This window comes from Hibiscus syriacus, unplaced genomic scaffold (assembly GCF_006381635.1).
Source record: "Hibiscus syriacus cultivar Baekdansim isolate YM2019G1 unplaced genomic scaffold, ASM638163v2 tig00112217_pilon, whole genome shotgun sequence".
NCBI lineage: Eukaryota > Viridiplantae > Streptophyta > Magnoliopsida > Malvales > Malvaceae > Hibiscus > Hibiscus syriacus.
In genome coordinates, this window is record NW_024063270.1 from 62,668 (window position 1) to 79,366 (window position 16,699).

General features: G+C 39.0%; 1 pseudogene; it reads right to left on the bottom strand.

Annotated features, from left to right (window-relative positions):
- Positions 1-4,662: 4,662 nt before the first annotated feature.
- On the bottom strand, positions 4,663-8,748 carry LOC120175950 (annotated as a pseudogene).
- Positions 8,749-16,699: the final 7,951 nt, after the last annotated feature.

Below are 16,699 nucleotides of genomic sequence, written 5' to 3' on the forward strand. Positions count from 1 at the left end.
CCACCGTAGTCTTCCCTCCCTCAATTTTTCGGATACATGCACCACCCCCAAGTACATCCTAATAACAGAGTTAGGTGTCATGTCCCACAGAGTACTCCCACATGTCCATCGAAGCATTCTCATTTCTGCGGCCTCCATCCTCCTTACGTGATCCTTCTTGATTGCCCAACATTCTGATCCATACAGCAGCGCTGATCTTATTGCCATTCTATAAAATTTTCCCTTTAATTTTAGAGGCACCTTCTTGTCACACAAAACTCCAGTAGCAGCCCTCCACTTTAGCCATCTCGCCTTTATACGGTGTGTAACGTCTTCATCTATACCCCCATCTTTATGTATCATAGACCCTAGGTACTTGAAACAATCATTTGAGGGGATAATGTGTCCTTCTATGTATACTTCTACATCTTCATCGTTTTGGTTTCCACTGAAGTTTGAACATACATAATTTGTCTTTTCAATATTGATCCTTAGACCTTTTTCTTCCAAAGCAGTCTTCCAGGTAGCAAGTCTACTATTCAGCTCAGTTTTTGTTTCAGCAATTAGGACAATGTCGTCAGCGAAAAGCATACACCATGGAACACCGTCTGGTGTCGCACAATAGATGTCGTCCATAATCAAGGCGAAGATGTAAGGGCTAAGAGCCGACCCTTGGTGGAGTCCGATTTCTACCGGGAATGCCTTGGTGTCGCTAACTGTAGTCCTGACGGTAGTAGTAGAGCTACAGTATATATGACGAATCACTCGGATATAAGCAGTTGGGATCCGTCTCGTTTCCAAGGTCTTCCAGATCGTATCGTGGGGAACGCTATCATACGCCTTCTCAAGGTCGATGAACGCCATGTGAAGATCACTATTTTTTCCCTATATTTCTCCATAAGTCATCGAAGTAGATGAATCGCCTCCGTAGTAGACCTGCTTGGCATAAAGCCAAATTGGTTTTCTGAAACCCTAGTAACCTGTCTCAACCTAGCCTCTATTACCTTTTCCCATAGCTTCATGGTATGGCTGAGTAGTTTAATACCTCTGTAGTTGCCACAACGTTGGGGATCTCCTTTATTCTTATAGATTGGTATCACCGTAGACTCTCTCCACTCCTCTGGCATCTTGGCAGTCTCTAAAATAATATTAAAGATGTTGGTCAACCACTTAACTCCCTCTTCTCCTAGGGTCAACCACACAGTGATAGGAATTTGATCTGGACCGACAACTTTGTCCCTCCCCATCTTTCTAAGAGCCATTTTGACTTCCTCAAACTCAATCCTACTTGTAGGGCAGTCATCGGCCGTAGTATGATGGTCGACTGACCCATCAACGATATTATCTCTACAGGGAGAGGCACCATTATTAAATAAGCCAAAGAAGTAACTACCCCAAACCCTCTTAATATCATGATCTTTAACTAAAAGAACACCATTGTTGTCCTTAATAAACCTAATGCTACCTAGATCATTTTTCCTATTTTCCCTGGATTTTGCAAGCCTGAAGATGCCATTTTGTCCTTCCTTAGTGTCTAATCTCTTGTACATTTCCTCGTATGCTTTATCCTTTGCTTTAGCCACTGTTTTCTTGGCTTCCCGATTTGCGTCCTTGTATCTTTGTTTAGCTCTCGATCTTTCTTCGTCTTCATTGCATTGTAGAAACTCCTTGAAGCAAGTTTGTTTTCTCTTCACCTTAGTTTGGACTTCTTCGTTCCACCACCACGATTCTTTATGTTCCTTGACCTTCCCTGTCGACAACCCAAGAGTGTTTTTGCCCACATCTCTAATGGAATTTGCCATATTTTTCCATAACATATCTGCATTATTTAATTTTGTAGTTCCAAAACTTGTATTAGACAAAACCTTACTCCTAAAGTCATCAGCTGTCGCTCCATGTAAGTGCTTCCAAAGGATCCTAGGTTTATCAAGTTTATCCCTCCTATGAGTGCTCCGTCCGCGGCGTACGTGGAATACCAAAACCAACAATCTGTGTTGTGATGCACATGCCTCTTTAGGGAACACCTTATAGTCAATGCAAGACCATCGATCCCGATTTCGAACCAGAATATAGTCGATTTGGGTACAATATCCCCTGCTATAGAACGTAATCAAGTTCACATCTCTCTTTTTAAAGAAGGAGTTAGTGACCACCATATCATGTGCAGTAGCAAATTCAAGCAACGTACGCCCCTCATCGTTCCTACTACCAAAACCGAAACCCCCATGAACACCGTCGTACCCGTCGGTTGCACTACCTATATGGCCATTGAAGTCTCCCCCTATGAAAACTCTTTGGTCCTCTGGAATGCTCCTAAGTACATCTTCTAACTAATTTCAGAAGCAACGTTTTTCCCCATTCCCTAGGCCAACATGTGGGGCGTACACTGAAAGGACATTCACCACTTCCGCTTCTATAATAACCTTAATCATCATGATCCTATCCCGGTATCTACAAACTTCAACTACATTTTCCTTGAGCCTAGAGGATACCAAGATACCCACCCCATTTCTAGCGTTATCTACGCCTGAATACCACAACTTGTACCCATTACACTCTCTGGCGCGAGCCCCTTTCCACCTAGTCTCCTGAATACATGCAAAATCAATTTTCCTATTACTAAGTACGTCGGTCAGCTCCAACAGCCTAGCATTTAATGTGCCTACATTCAACGAACAAACTCTAAGTCTAGTCTCCTTGGCACCACTCTGTCGAGCCCTCCCCCTATACGCCCTATGGGATCTAAAAGAAGGACATGACCTCACGTGATCATCTATAGCCGAAGCTATGAGGAACTATGAAAATGCTAGAGAATTGAGGGGGTACTAAGAAGCCTAGTTAGTTACTTAATAGGATTTTAAAACAAATTTACACTATCTTACTTAAATATGTAAAAGTCAAGAAAACCCCCAAATTTTTTCAACGATCGAATTGCAGTTTTCAATCCAATGTTGAAACTTTAGTTATTTTGCAAAGAACCCACCAGCTAACTCAAATCCCAATCTTCATTTTTTTTACTTTCTTATTATTCTATTATTCAAAGTCTAAAAACAGAAGAATCAGAAAACTTGAAACCCTGGCGGATCCAGAGATGATATAAAAACAACCCAAATTTATATAAAATAAAAAAAACGATTGAATTTTTCCACAGATTATAAATAAATAAAACCCAACACATGCAAGAAAAGAAATCTTTTACACTGAGATTAGAAACAAAACCCGTAGAGCAATTCAATTATAAACCAAAATTAACTTTTAAAAAAACCCAGCAACGGAAACGATAATGAAATAAATCCAAAATTATAAACAGAAGAAGTTGAATTGATTTTACCAGAGCTCAGATTTACCACCTCTTTGTGAAAAAGTCGATACAGAGATAGTGACAGAGAATCTATCGTTGACAACGTAAGAAAAAAGGGAACGGAGGCTCGGTTTTAGAAGTTTAGATTCGAAAACAGACCTAGTTTAACTAAGCTTCAAACTGATTAATCACTCAAATCTTAAACTAAAAAAAGCTTTAAACAAAGGGAAAAAATCAGTAATTAAGGACGTGAATTGATAAATCTCAAAACCCAAAAACACAAAAAGCATAAACAAGAAGCAGATCAAATCCAGATCTCATACATTATAATAAATCCAATAAACACCAAATCCATCTAAACATAGATTCAATTTGAAATCAATAAAACACACACCCAAATGAAAAGCCAACAAAGATAAGAAGAAGAGGGATGGAAAAGGAGCAAACTTGGAGCAGATGAAGGGAGTCGGTTTTCACTTCCAGATCTGTGGAATCTGACTGGGGCGAGTTTACATAAGTGATTGCAAACATGTACAATGGAGTCATTTGGATCCATTGCGATTTGGGGAAGCAAACAAGGAAAGCCTCAAAGGCCATATCTCATACAATTAAATTGCGGCCGCAACATAGTGTAAGGGTCGTATTATAATATTTTTTAAGATTATCGTGACATCGCATATTACATCCGCGATATAAAAACGTAAGTTAAGAAACAAATAACATTGTAACGTTTGTAACATCCACAAGCGTGATATTACATTCGCAACTGCAATTGCTTTTTAATACAATCTTCTCGCCTTCATCAGTTGCCTAATTTCCAGTTTACTACTCGTTCTTGCTTTTTCTCCTCATTATTTTACACGGTTTATCATTGATCTTCACTTAGATCAAATACTGAAAAATATCTAGCTTCGAAACTTTGAATTTAATAAATCTTAAGACCATGACGTTCGTCAAACCTCTTTTCATCACCACATAAAAATGTAGGTAGGGATTGACATAGAAGTTTATGCTAGGGAGACAGACTTCTAAAATTTTAAAGACGAAAACAAATTTTCAATAGAAAATACATAAAAAAAAACTAAAATATATAATAAATTTTAAATTTCCAATTCCTGAATGTAAGACCAACGACCTTTATTAACATCATAAGACATCATTATCCTTGATGAATATATAAGACATAAATAACAATTACGTTTTGATTTTCTCTCATAATGACCCTGCACTTAATATATCAACCTATACATGTATATAATATTCAAGAACATATTTGCTTTCAAGCATAAGAGGTAAACCCGTACACAAATACCTATGGAGGATGATGATGAAGATGACTCCATCGATTCTCACAAATCAGCACTATCCAGCGGGTGAGATGATCATGGCATTGTTTCTATGATGGTATCAATGTACTCCTTCACCTTCATGTCATGTGCATAGGATGAGCCTGTTGAATATTCAACAATGGCCAGCATTTTTGAAATTGCAAATGGGGTGGCTAAATGTGAAAAACATGAGCTTCTAAATTGTTCAAAATTAGGCAGTCATTTTAGTTGAATTTTGTGCATGGGAGAATTGCAATTAGTCCCTGCACTTTCGTGTATTTTCAAAGATTAGTCATTAAGCTTCAACTATAAATACCCTAGTCCATTTAGCTTCAAAATCATCCCAAATCATTTTATCTCTCTCTCAAGTGTTTTTGTAAACACCTGTAAATTTTCTCCCTTTAGTAAAAGATCTGCAGCAGTCCGGAGACGTAGACATAATTGGCTGAACTCTGTTATCAATTTCGGGTATTATTTTTCTATTTTTATTTCGCATTCTCACTAATATGGTTATAGGGAAATTACTCGTTTATTTTCCAACGACTAGTATCATGAGCTTTTGGTTGTGAATTTTGTCAATTTTTCTGCGAGGTTACTATTCACATGAATAGTGAATTTTGTGAATAGTGAAATTTGGTCGGCGATACGAGCTTGTCGAAGAATGTGTTCTAATACACGGTGGTTCGCAGAAATTGTCAGAAATGATCCAAACGGGAGCGATGGCTGCAGACGAAGGGAATGTGAAAATTGAGAAGTTGAATGGTGCGCTCAAGACCTTCTTGGAAGGACTTAGACCAGGGGCAATGCTCGGGGAGAGCAAGGTAATGTCCAGAGACTTTCGGAAGCCATAGTTGTAGCCGAAAAGCTGACTGAGCTTGCAAGTGTCAAGCCAAGTAGTGATGTGTCGTCTAGGCCCATGCCAAGAGATAGTGGCAATAATGGGGGAGATCGGGAAAAGGTGTAACGGGGAGATGATAGAGGAAGCTCTTCGAATGGCCAATGTGAGCCATCGACTATTCGTAGCCAATGAAAGCCATCGGGAAAGAATGGAAAGGCTAAGTGCAGTGTGAAGAAGAAGGGGAGCAAAGAAAAATTAAAGTGCTACTTCTGTGATGATCCTCATTTGATTAGATGATGTCCCGAGAAGCGTCGCCTTACAACCATCATGAAGAGGATGAGAGAAGGAGAATTAGCGGGAATTGGCGCTGTTGCAAGTGTTAAAGCTGCCAAGCCAGGGAAAAGACTTGGTCTGATTGAGGGGATCAATGTGGTCAAGCAAGGAACAAGACATGGTGCGACTACAAGTTCTCAAGTAGTCAATCCAAGATTGAGACGTGACGAGACTGCGGGTATCAAAGCAGTCGAGCACAAGAAGGGACCCGATGCGATAGTGAGAGACAAAACCGTCAAGCCGAGGGTACAAAGTGAACAACTTCGTTCACAATATGCCAGGATGGAGGTGTGGTCCAAGTTGAGACGTCTCAGGCATAAAGGGACACTTAAGGAGTATGTGAGCCTATTCAGAAGACTCATGCTCAAAGTATCAAGTTTGACTGAAGAAGATGGGTTCTTCACCTTCATGTTCGGATTGAAGCCATGGGCGAATAAAGTGTTGGAACGAAGGGAAGTCAACGAGCTGTCTAAAGCCTTGACAACCGCCGAGTCCATCAAAGAATTTGGAGTCAAGAAGAACAAGACTTCCAATGCAAAGAAGAAAGTCGAGGGTAGCGACAAGAGATTCCTTAAAGAAGGCAAGTCAGAGGATGAGGAATGTTGTTCCTCGAGTGACAGAGAAAGTCCACTCAATGATGAACCATATGGTGGATCTGGAGAATATGTGTGCAGTCTTGACACAAGTTCAAGTGTCAAAGATGCTAAGCCGAGGGTAAGAGTCGAGTAAACGAGAGGGTATAGACTTAAGATGCCAGAAGTGTTGCAAGATTACCTGAGGGGAGCCGAGTCATCCAAGGTGATGGATGAGCCCAGGATCGAGTTGTCTAGAGAAGAGGACGAACCCAGGATCGAGGGGGCGTTGAGAGTTGGCTCAATACGGTTAATTTTTGCCAAGGCAAGTAGAAGCCAAGTGCAGGAGGACTTAGCCATGTCCAAAGAGTTTGCCGAGCATGTTCGTGTAGAGAACATGGCTTCAGAGACCATCATAAGAGAAGGGTCAAAGCAAGGGCTTGCAGAGGATGTTCAAGTGAGGAACAATCCTTCAAATACTAGTAAACAAGAGTCGAAGGGGGCCAAGACGTTAAGGGACAAGGCAACCATGGAGAAACTACCCATTTGCAAGATGGGAAGTGAGCTCCAACCTTCGTGTTAGAAGGAATGAGGCAAGAAGGGGCATCGGACTTTGCCGTGAGAAAGTACCGATGCATGGTGGCACAAAGAACTCCAATGATAAAGGTTCAATGCGAGGAGTGTCAGACTTCATGTAATAAGAAGGGCTGACATAATTTTGAGTATGACATGGTTTGTACTAGACCAGATATTGCTCAAGCAGTGGGAGCTGTTAACAAAGACGGTGACTACGGAAAAACTGAAGTTATGTTCAACTTTAGTTGGCTTGCTAGAGTAATAAGACCAGAAATGTTGTTACATTGATCGAGGTGTGAAGACATATTAAAATCAGTCTTTAAGTGGGAGATTGTTGAATATTCAACAATGGCCGGCATTGTTGAATATTCAACATTGACTGGCATTGTTGAAATTGCAAATGGGGTGGCTAAATGTGGAAAACATGGGCTGCTAAATTGTTTAAAATTAGTTAGCCATTTTAGTTTAATTTTGTGCATGGGAGAATTGCAATTAGTCCCTGCACTTTAGGGTATTTTCAAAGATTAGTCCTTAAGCTTCAACTATAAATACCCTAGCACATTTAGCTTCAAAATCATCCCCCAAATCATTCTATCTCTCTCTCAAGTGTTTTTGTAAACACCTGTAAATTTTCTCCCTTTAGTAAAAGATCTGCAGCAGTCCGGAGACGTAGGCATAATTGGCTGAACTCTGTTATCAATTTCGGGTATTATATTTCCCTTTTTATTTCGCATTCTCACTAATCTGGTTATAGGGAAATTACTTGTTTATTTCCCAACAGAACCAGCAGATACCGGGAAACACGATGAGGTCCTTGAGACTCGTGAGTCGATGCTTTATATTGAAACAGATGCTTGTGGCACGCTGTTGACCATTTTTCCTTCAAGGATTTCACAGAGTTTGGGCTCTGCTGGTGAAGCCATGATCAGATCATGGTCATAATTCGTTAGAGCAGGGGTTAAGTTGTCAAGCTCGCCAATAACAAAACTTGGAACCACTTCAATATTGCTGCAAATTTGATGGTGATGAGCAACACCAAGCTGAGGTACAAAGGGCATTGAGGTTAATGGAAAATGATGTTGAACCAAACTCAAGTCGTAATTGTTCGGGTGTGGCTTGAAATCCGCATGATGAGAGGAAAGATAAAGCGGGTCTTGTTGAGCAGCAAGGATGAAATTAGGGTTTCCCTTTACAGAGATGAAAGAAGCTTCATCTGGTGTTGTAGATCCCAAAGATGGAACATCACGAGAGAAAAGCTTCTTCTTGAAACTTGAATTCCAAAAGTTCTTCACCTCATTATCTGTTCTCCCTGGTAACTGCTTCGCTATCTGTGCCCATCTGTTTTCATGTTCAAACGAATATGATCATAAGAAACCAAAAGAAACAGTAATAATTACCCGGTTTCCATAATAGTGGAAGAGTCAAAATTATAAGTTTAAATGGAGCATATAATAGTTGAAGTAAACCTGTTGCCTAGAATACTATGGAGCTCAAATATGAGAGCTGCCTCTTGTAGAGAGAAATTCCCAAGTTTTAAACCAGCTCTGAGGTAATTTATCCATCTTAATCTGCAACTCTTTCCACATCTTTGCATGTCTTCATCATCAACACAAATCCATTAAAAAACACTAGTTCAACCAAGATCATTGAAGGGAAAAAAAGATGGTTATATGAATTAAAAAGACCTGCAAGTTTAGGAAGTGAGCTCCAGCAGCCATGGCCGCCATAGGTTGTAATGTATTTAATGAGTTTCTTATCTTCTTCCGGTGACCATAGTCCTCTCTTCACCTTCTTCTTGCTGCAACAAGAATGGTGTCCCATCTCACTTTTTCTCTCAGAATATTACATAAAATGAAGAATTGTTGAGACCTAAGCCCTATAAGGTAAAAGACTTGGAAATGATGATTCTTGGGGGTGTTTGAATTTAATGTAGAGAGCTGTACCTTGGTGGCTCAGTTAGGGTTTGTGGACAAAAGGCTAAAGAATCTGCTGTGTGGAACTGTAAGTATTGCATGGCTTAATGGGGATAGCCTTTTACACGTGGCAGACATACAGGCTTGTGGGACCCAATGTTCTAACAGATCCCAGTTGGACTTATGACTTCCATGTATTTTGTTGTAACATTAATTGGCTTAGAATTTTGTGACCTGCCAATCCCATTATGGTATTCCAAACTTCCCTGGAAATTTTCCAATAATCTGATCACAACAACAACGTCAATAATAAAAGGGTAAAGTATACAAATGATTCCTCAATTATAGGATATTATTTTTTAAGTCTCTAACTATTAAAAGTTAAAAAAAGATCTCGACTATAAGATGAGTCCATTGACTAATAAAAGTTACAAAATGGTAACCCAACTATTCATTATGTTTCAAAACCGTCATTTTATGTTAAAAATTGATGGTCATCTGAGTTTGGCGTTAACCCGCTGACTGGGATATAATAGTGGTTTGAGATTATGGGATTAGATTTTATCATATTATAGTTAGCATATTAAAGTTTATCTTAGACTCTCGTCAATTTTTTAACTTAAAAGATTGAGTTGAAACATAGAATAGTCAGGTAACTATTTTGTAACTTTTAATAGTAGAGAGACTCAACCAGTGATAAATCCAAAAATATTTTTGAGCATGGGCTACACACACATATTAATTATTGAAATTTTCGTATGGGGTGGACACAAATATTAAAAAAAAATTGGATTCCAGGGTAGGTATGTGTCCATCCTGGATATACTTTGCATCCGTCACTAGACTCGACAAAGTAATATCTTATAGTCAGAGATCATTTTTTAACTTTTAATAGTAAGGGGACTCAGTAAGATAATATCTTATAGTATGGGGACCATTTGTATACTTTACCTATAATAAATTATCTTGATAATGAAGTCAGCTGATCTAAGGGTTTTTTGTGATTGATGTGGTCTTTGTTGTTGGTCATAATTAGATCAGTGATCAATAATAAAACTAAGAGAAAATCGTCTCAGTGACCAAAAATGCCTTATAATATACGATTTTAACCAACTTTTTCCGGATTTGCCAAAATGACCAACAAAATCGCAATGCGATCGCTAATTCGCAACGCGATCTCCATTATCGCAAATTCGCGTTGCATTTCGCGTTGCGATAGTTGGAAATCGCATTGCGATGGTCTACAGTGTCGTTGCGATTTTCCCAATTCGCAATGCGAATAAGTAAATCGCAACGCGAATTGGGAAAATCGCAATGCGATACTGACTATCGCAATGCGATACTTACTATCGCAATGCGATAATACAAAATCACAACGAGATACTGACTTTCGCAACGCGATTCTGACTTTCGCAACGCGATTTACATAGCGCCATTCGTATTAACGCGTATTTTTTTTCAAATTCCAAACACGAATTTTTTCTTAATAAATCGGAAACTGAACCGTCTACAGTAATCGCAACTCATAACCTCAAACCCAAAATCACAACACTCAGTCCCATCTCCATCTCTCACTCTCTACGGCGAAATCCGTCCCCATCTCCGAAGATTTCCGTCCCCATCGCCGGCGAAATCCCTCACAACCATTCACAGTAAAAGATCCCTCACAATCATTCAGAAATGGAAAATCAACCTCCGAGGGTTAGTTTTGTTTTATTTTTATTTTGAAATTTTTGCATTATTTTAGGTTTTTCATATTGAGATTGATGATAAGTTTACTGGTAATTTCAATAATAGATTAACCATTTCACTTAGATTTCTTATGAAATTCATTCGATTACTGCCAATACTGCTAAACTGTTTAGCCTGTGAAGTTAGTATTTGTCTTTGTTTTGTCTTTTGGTTGAAGTAATGCAGAAGAAGAATAGTTTCGAGAATGAAAATCGCAACGAGAGAATCGCAACTCGAAATAAAAATCGCAACGCGAAACCAAAATCGCATTGCGATTTTCATTTCGCGTTGCGATTCTCTCGTTGCGATAGTCATTTCCGCGTTGCGATTCTCATTATCTCGTTGCGATTTTCATTTCAACCAAAAGACAAAACAATGTTGCAAATTTTAGTTTCAAGAATAAACTATTATTTATGTTTATTGTTTTTGGTATATCTTGACAGTGTAGTTTTTGGTATATCTAACTTGGTATGTTTATTGTTTTTGTAGAAATTTTTTTCGGATTCATTGACATTAAGGAATAAAGTTAGCCTAGCCACTACAATTGCTTCGAAGCTTTCACCTGCACAAAGAAAATTGTTTGAGGAAACCTGCTTCGGGCGATGGCTAAGAGTACAGCATCCGGGTGGAGATGCTAATTTGACCCATTTGTGGCTTCAGACCATGACTAGAGATCTACCTGACAGTATACAACGTGGTGAGGAAGAGATATGGTTTCATTTTCCACCGGCGTATACTTGTTTTGGGCGGAAGGAGTTCTGCTTAATCACTGGTCTACGATTCGGACACGATGATGTAGGCCGGTACACTCGTCATATCACCCGCCCATCATGGTTATCCAGGGTTTTTCCTGATGAGTCAATAGAGAAGCCGAACTTACACGTCAACGACATGAAGAAATTGTTTAGTAAGAAAGATGGTTTTACTCGGATGAATGACGTCGATGTTGTCCGAGTATGCCTTCTACTACTTTTGTATGCCGGCTTTTTAGGCAGAGAGGCCATATAACCTATTCCTCAGGAGCTAATATTATTGGTAGAGGACCTAAATGCATAGAATATGTTTCCGTGGGGTTCGTATATATGGAAAGCTACCTGGACTAAGTTGTCGTCTGCCTTTGATGACCGCAAAAGTTTGCGGGGCGATGGGTCGAAATACACTTTGTCAGGCTTTGTTTGGGCCTTTAAGGTAAGAATTTCTATATAATGTTTTCAAAATTATAATTAATTATTTAACAATTACTAATGTTTGTTATTATATTGTTTGTAGATTTGGATATTCGAGGCCTTTCCCGCCATGAAGACATATGCAATAAAAACTTCAAATGATATTCCCAGGGCTATTTCCTGGAAGAGGAAACGTCTGTTGGATTGGGAAGACTTAATACCATATGGGACAATAAATAATGTAAGTTAACACAAATACTATCATATATAAACAAGTTATTAATAGTAGACGTTTAACTTTGTTTGAGTTTTTATATTTTTAGGAGGCCAACACTCCATTAATGAGACTGACACCCACGGAGGCTGAGCTTGCCACTTATTGGTGGCAAGCTAGTCAGCATTTTCTTGATGGCACGAATGATGAGCAGCCTCCACTTCCTCCACTTCGAGAGCCATCACCTCACCCAGAGCCATCACCTGATCGACTCGACTATACACCTCTACAACGAGAGCCATCACCTATCCGGTCATATCATCGAGCCTCTTCTCCACCATCACCTCATGATAGGCGACCGACAAAGATGCCACGACTTCTATCTCCCTGTTCTCCACCTCCACCTCCACGGGATGAGTCAAGGGAGTTACGTGATGAGGTCAATGCCTTGCGTGAGGAGATCGGTACTCTACGCGATAACGATGGTGCATGGCGTGTGGAGGTGTCTACTTTACGTGGTGAGGTTGCCGCTCTACGTGAGATGGTAGTATCGTTACAGAATGAGGTTCATACTCTACGCAACGAGGTAAGTTTAAGATTTTCCATATTTAACTTGATGATAAATTTACTCGTAATTTCACTTAAATTAACCATTTCACTTAGATTGCTTAGTAAATTTATTCGGTTGCTGCCAATACTGCTAAACTGTTTATTAACACTGTGAAGTTAGTATTTGTCTTTTTGTTTTGTCTTTTGGTTGAAGTAAATTTATTCGGTTGCTGCCAATTCTGCTAAACTGTGTATTCTTTAACACTGTGAAGTTAGTATTTGTCTTTGTTTTGTCTTTTGGTTGAAAGTTTGAAATATATTTGTCTTTGTTTTCACTGTTTAAATATCATGTCTGTTTATTTACTGATATTTGTATTTAATTATTTAGTGGACCGATAAGGTGGATGCTTTACGTCGGGTTTTTCTTGCACGACAGAGTTCACGCATCAGACGGCGTGCACGTGCTATTAAGTCTCCGTATACCCCAATAGTGCGAAGACACCGTAAGAAGAAGCCCGACTCGCCTGTCATCCCTCAAGAGTCCACTCTTATCGTTGAAGAGGCCCCTATCATTCCTCGAGAGTCCCCTCCCACCGTTCAAGAGGCTATTGTCATCACTCAAGAGTCCACTCCTATCGTTGAAGAGGCCCCTATCATTCCTCGAGAGTCCCCTCCCACCGTTTAAGAGGCCACTGTCATCGTTGAAGAGGTCCCTCTCACCATTCAAGAGCCCGATTCACATGGCGTCATATGTAGGATTCTTGAGAAACCCTCTGACGTGCCAGACATGATGAATTCAAGTTGGCTCTCGTATGAGTTACCGGCCAGTACCATACCGGACACAATTCTGGATAACTCCCTTTGGGCTAAGACCGCAGTTGATTTTTATCTACATGAGCGAAGCCAGGGGTGTTTCACTGACATATGCAAGCTCAATGATGATATCTATTTGTTGCTTGATCGGTCTTGGTGGGGCGTATTATTAGGGGTCGAAGACAATGACTATTTCGATGGAGGGGTAAGTCTTATATTTTTCTTATATTTTAATTTGATTATTTTTTTTGTAAATTTATGTAAGTTACTAATATGTCTTTTTTTGTACAACAACATATCGATGCGTGGGTGTCACGTCTTCTAATAATTAGGAAACTTAAGGAAAATAAAATAAATACACGATATACAATTATGCCGATGTCTTTTAACGCCGTTCACTTGAAGAATCAACGAGATGAGTCATTTGCGTTGGGCAATGGACAAGCTAAACTTTATCCTGCATGGTGGGAGGTCGATAAGGTTAGTGTTTATTTTAGATTGAGTTTAAAGGTATTCATAAATAAGTGCACAAATGAATGAATTATTACTTATGATTGCAGGTGTTTATCCCTATTTTGGAACGTAACCATTGGCTTCTCGTCGAGCTTCAGATCCCATCCCTTAAGGCAATAGTATATGACAGCATGATAAATTACATATCATTGACTGATTTAAGAGATATTATTAAGGGATGGAGCTCTTATTTGGCTAAATTCTTGGATGCGATAAATTATTGGACTCGTTCTGGAAACAAGAAGCCAAAGAAGCTCAATATTACAGTTAGCAGAGACGAGACCGCACCACAACAAACGAAAGGACCCAGAGGGGATTGTGGTCCTCTCGTATGCTTGGCGTTGGACCGTTTGATCACAGGAAGTATAAAGTATCTACCTCCCACCGATATAGATAGAGCTGCAGTAGGCTTGTGGTTTCGACATTATATGGCTAGATCGATATATACGAGACGCTGCCTACCTGCATCCGCGTTATAAAAATGTCCATAAACAATTGGTATGTTTATAGGCTTGTGGTTTGAAAATGTTTGGTTAAGTACATAGAATTCAATAATTTGCTGTTTGTAGGTTTTAGATGTGTAGAAAGTGTTGTTTGAGCAAATGTTTGGTTTATGCAGGTTAATCTCAGAAGTGAGCTGCGTGAAAATGATGTATGGCTGCAAAAGTTGATTCAATAGTAGAAGTGTTATTTTCTCTAATAATTATTGCTTATTTTTTGATTGTTTAATTGATTTGTAAAAGGTGATTTGTAAAAGTTGATTTGTTTAATTGATGTTAACATAATTCTTATTTGTGCTTGTTTAATTGATTGAAATGTAATTGTTGATTTTGTTGATTTCAATCTGCATTATGTTGAAGGCAAAAAAGTACTATCGCAATGCGAAATGAAAATCGCAACGAGAGAATCGCAACGCGAAATTAAATTCGCGTTGCAATTTTCATTTCGCATTGCGATTCCCTCGTTGCGATTTTCATTTCGCATTGCGATTTTCATTTCGCATTGTGATTTTCATTTCGCATTGCGATTCTCTCGTTGCGATTTTCATTTCGCATTGCGATAGTAATTTCCGCGTTACGATAGACATTAAGATGATTGCCTATTAAGTGATAACAAATGAACAGATCATAGCAATTTTCAAACTCAAGTTACTAATACATGCCTAACTGAAAATGTTAAAAGTTCGCACATAAAATCTACATAATACAACGTTTGCATTTAAAAATCACCTAAGTTAACAGTCCCAAAAGGTGAAGCCAGTTGTGATTGGGATTTTAAAGATGATTGAGATTTTGATTGCCTTTTTCTTGACACCATATGAGCTTTGGATTTTGATGATGATCCATATTTTGGTAGAGGAAAAGATGATTGTGATGGCACTGGTGATCCACATGTCAACCTTGTATGACCACTTTCCTTGCACCGACTACATGTCGATCTCTTCTTCTCTTCACCCTTAGATGGTATACGATCGTGACTTTTTGGTCGGCCAGGTAGCCTTCTGTCCATGGCTGGTGGCAAAACTGTTTGTAAGTCATCTGGTATGTCCCACTCAAAAGGATGTGGAATAGAGTAGACAATCTCGGCATAAGTCTGTCGATATACTTCTGTAGTGTAGCAATCCATAGCGTATGTGCTTGAATCATCTTGGTTTAGATGAAGAGCAACTTTTATAACATGGCCACACGGATAACCAGATGTTTGCCATTTCATACAACTACACGTCCTTGCATTTAGATTGACAAGTCCATTTAAGTTATTATCCAGTACTTCAAACAAAGTGTTTGAACATGGTTCAACTCTCCATGACGTTGACTTCACAACACGTTTCGTTATCTTTTTTTCAGTCCATGGTGTAACACGATGTTCCAATGTTCCTGTAAATTTAAATAAATAATACTTAGTAAAATATATGATAAGTTACGAATTCAAAGAAATAATACCTGCATGGTTTCTTTTCTTGTAGTACCACTGTTGAATAGAGGCTCGAAAAAACTCCATTAACATAGTAATGGGTAATTTCCGGGAATGACGACTTAGAGCGTTGATTGATTCTGCACTATTAGACGTCATGAAACCATATCTTGCTCCAAGTTGATGTACTCTTGACCATCTTTCAAACCCGACATCTTCTAGTGTTTGAGCACACTGAGGCAAAACACGTCTTAAACAATTTATATGCTTATTGAAATCCACTTCCCGATAAGCTTTTACAGCCTTCCAGTATGTCCATTTGTGTTTTTTTATACCAGCAGACCTTGATTTTAGATTTCTATACAAATGAACACCACAAAGTCCATGAAAAGCATCTGGGAAACACCTTCTAACATCGTTGTCAATTGAGTTTGCCTTATTGGATATGATTGTCAGATTGCTAATAAGACCTATGCAATCCCTAAGATGCCCCATAAACCATGTCCATGAATCAGAGGTTTCAGATTTGTCAACCCCGTAAGCTATTGGCAATATCCCATTGTTAGCATCCATGGCTACTGCTAATAAGTTTACTCCAAGGTATCGACCTTTCAAATGTGCTCTGTCAACTATAATAACTGGGCGCATGCAAGTAATAAATGAACGAATCTACAAAATAATATACACAAGAAATATAATCATTTAAATGTGAAATGCATGTAACTAACAGAAATGAGTCAACAGAATTATATTGATTTACTAACCGCAGCACCAATGGCGATAAACAGTAACTCAAAGTGTCCATCTCTATCTGTTTTGATATGAGTTACCGACCCAGGATTTTCCAGCTTTAAATTGTGACAATAAGCCGGCAGTTAGGCAAACGATGCTTCTGGCGACCCCCTCAACAATTCCAAGGCATAACATTTGGCTCTCCAAGCTTGAGAATATGATATACT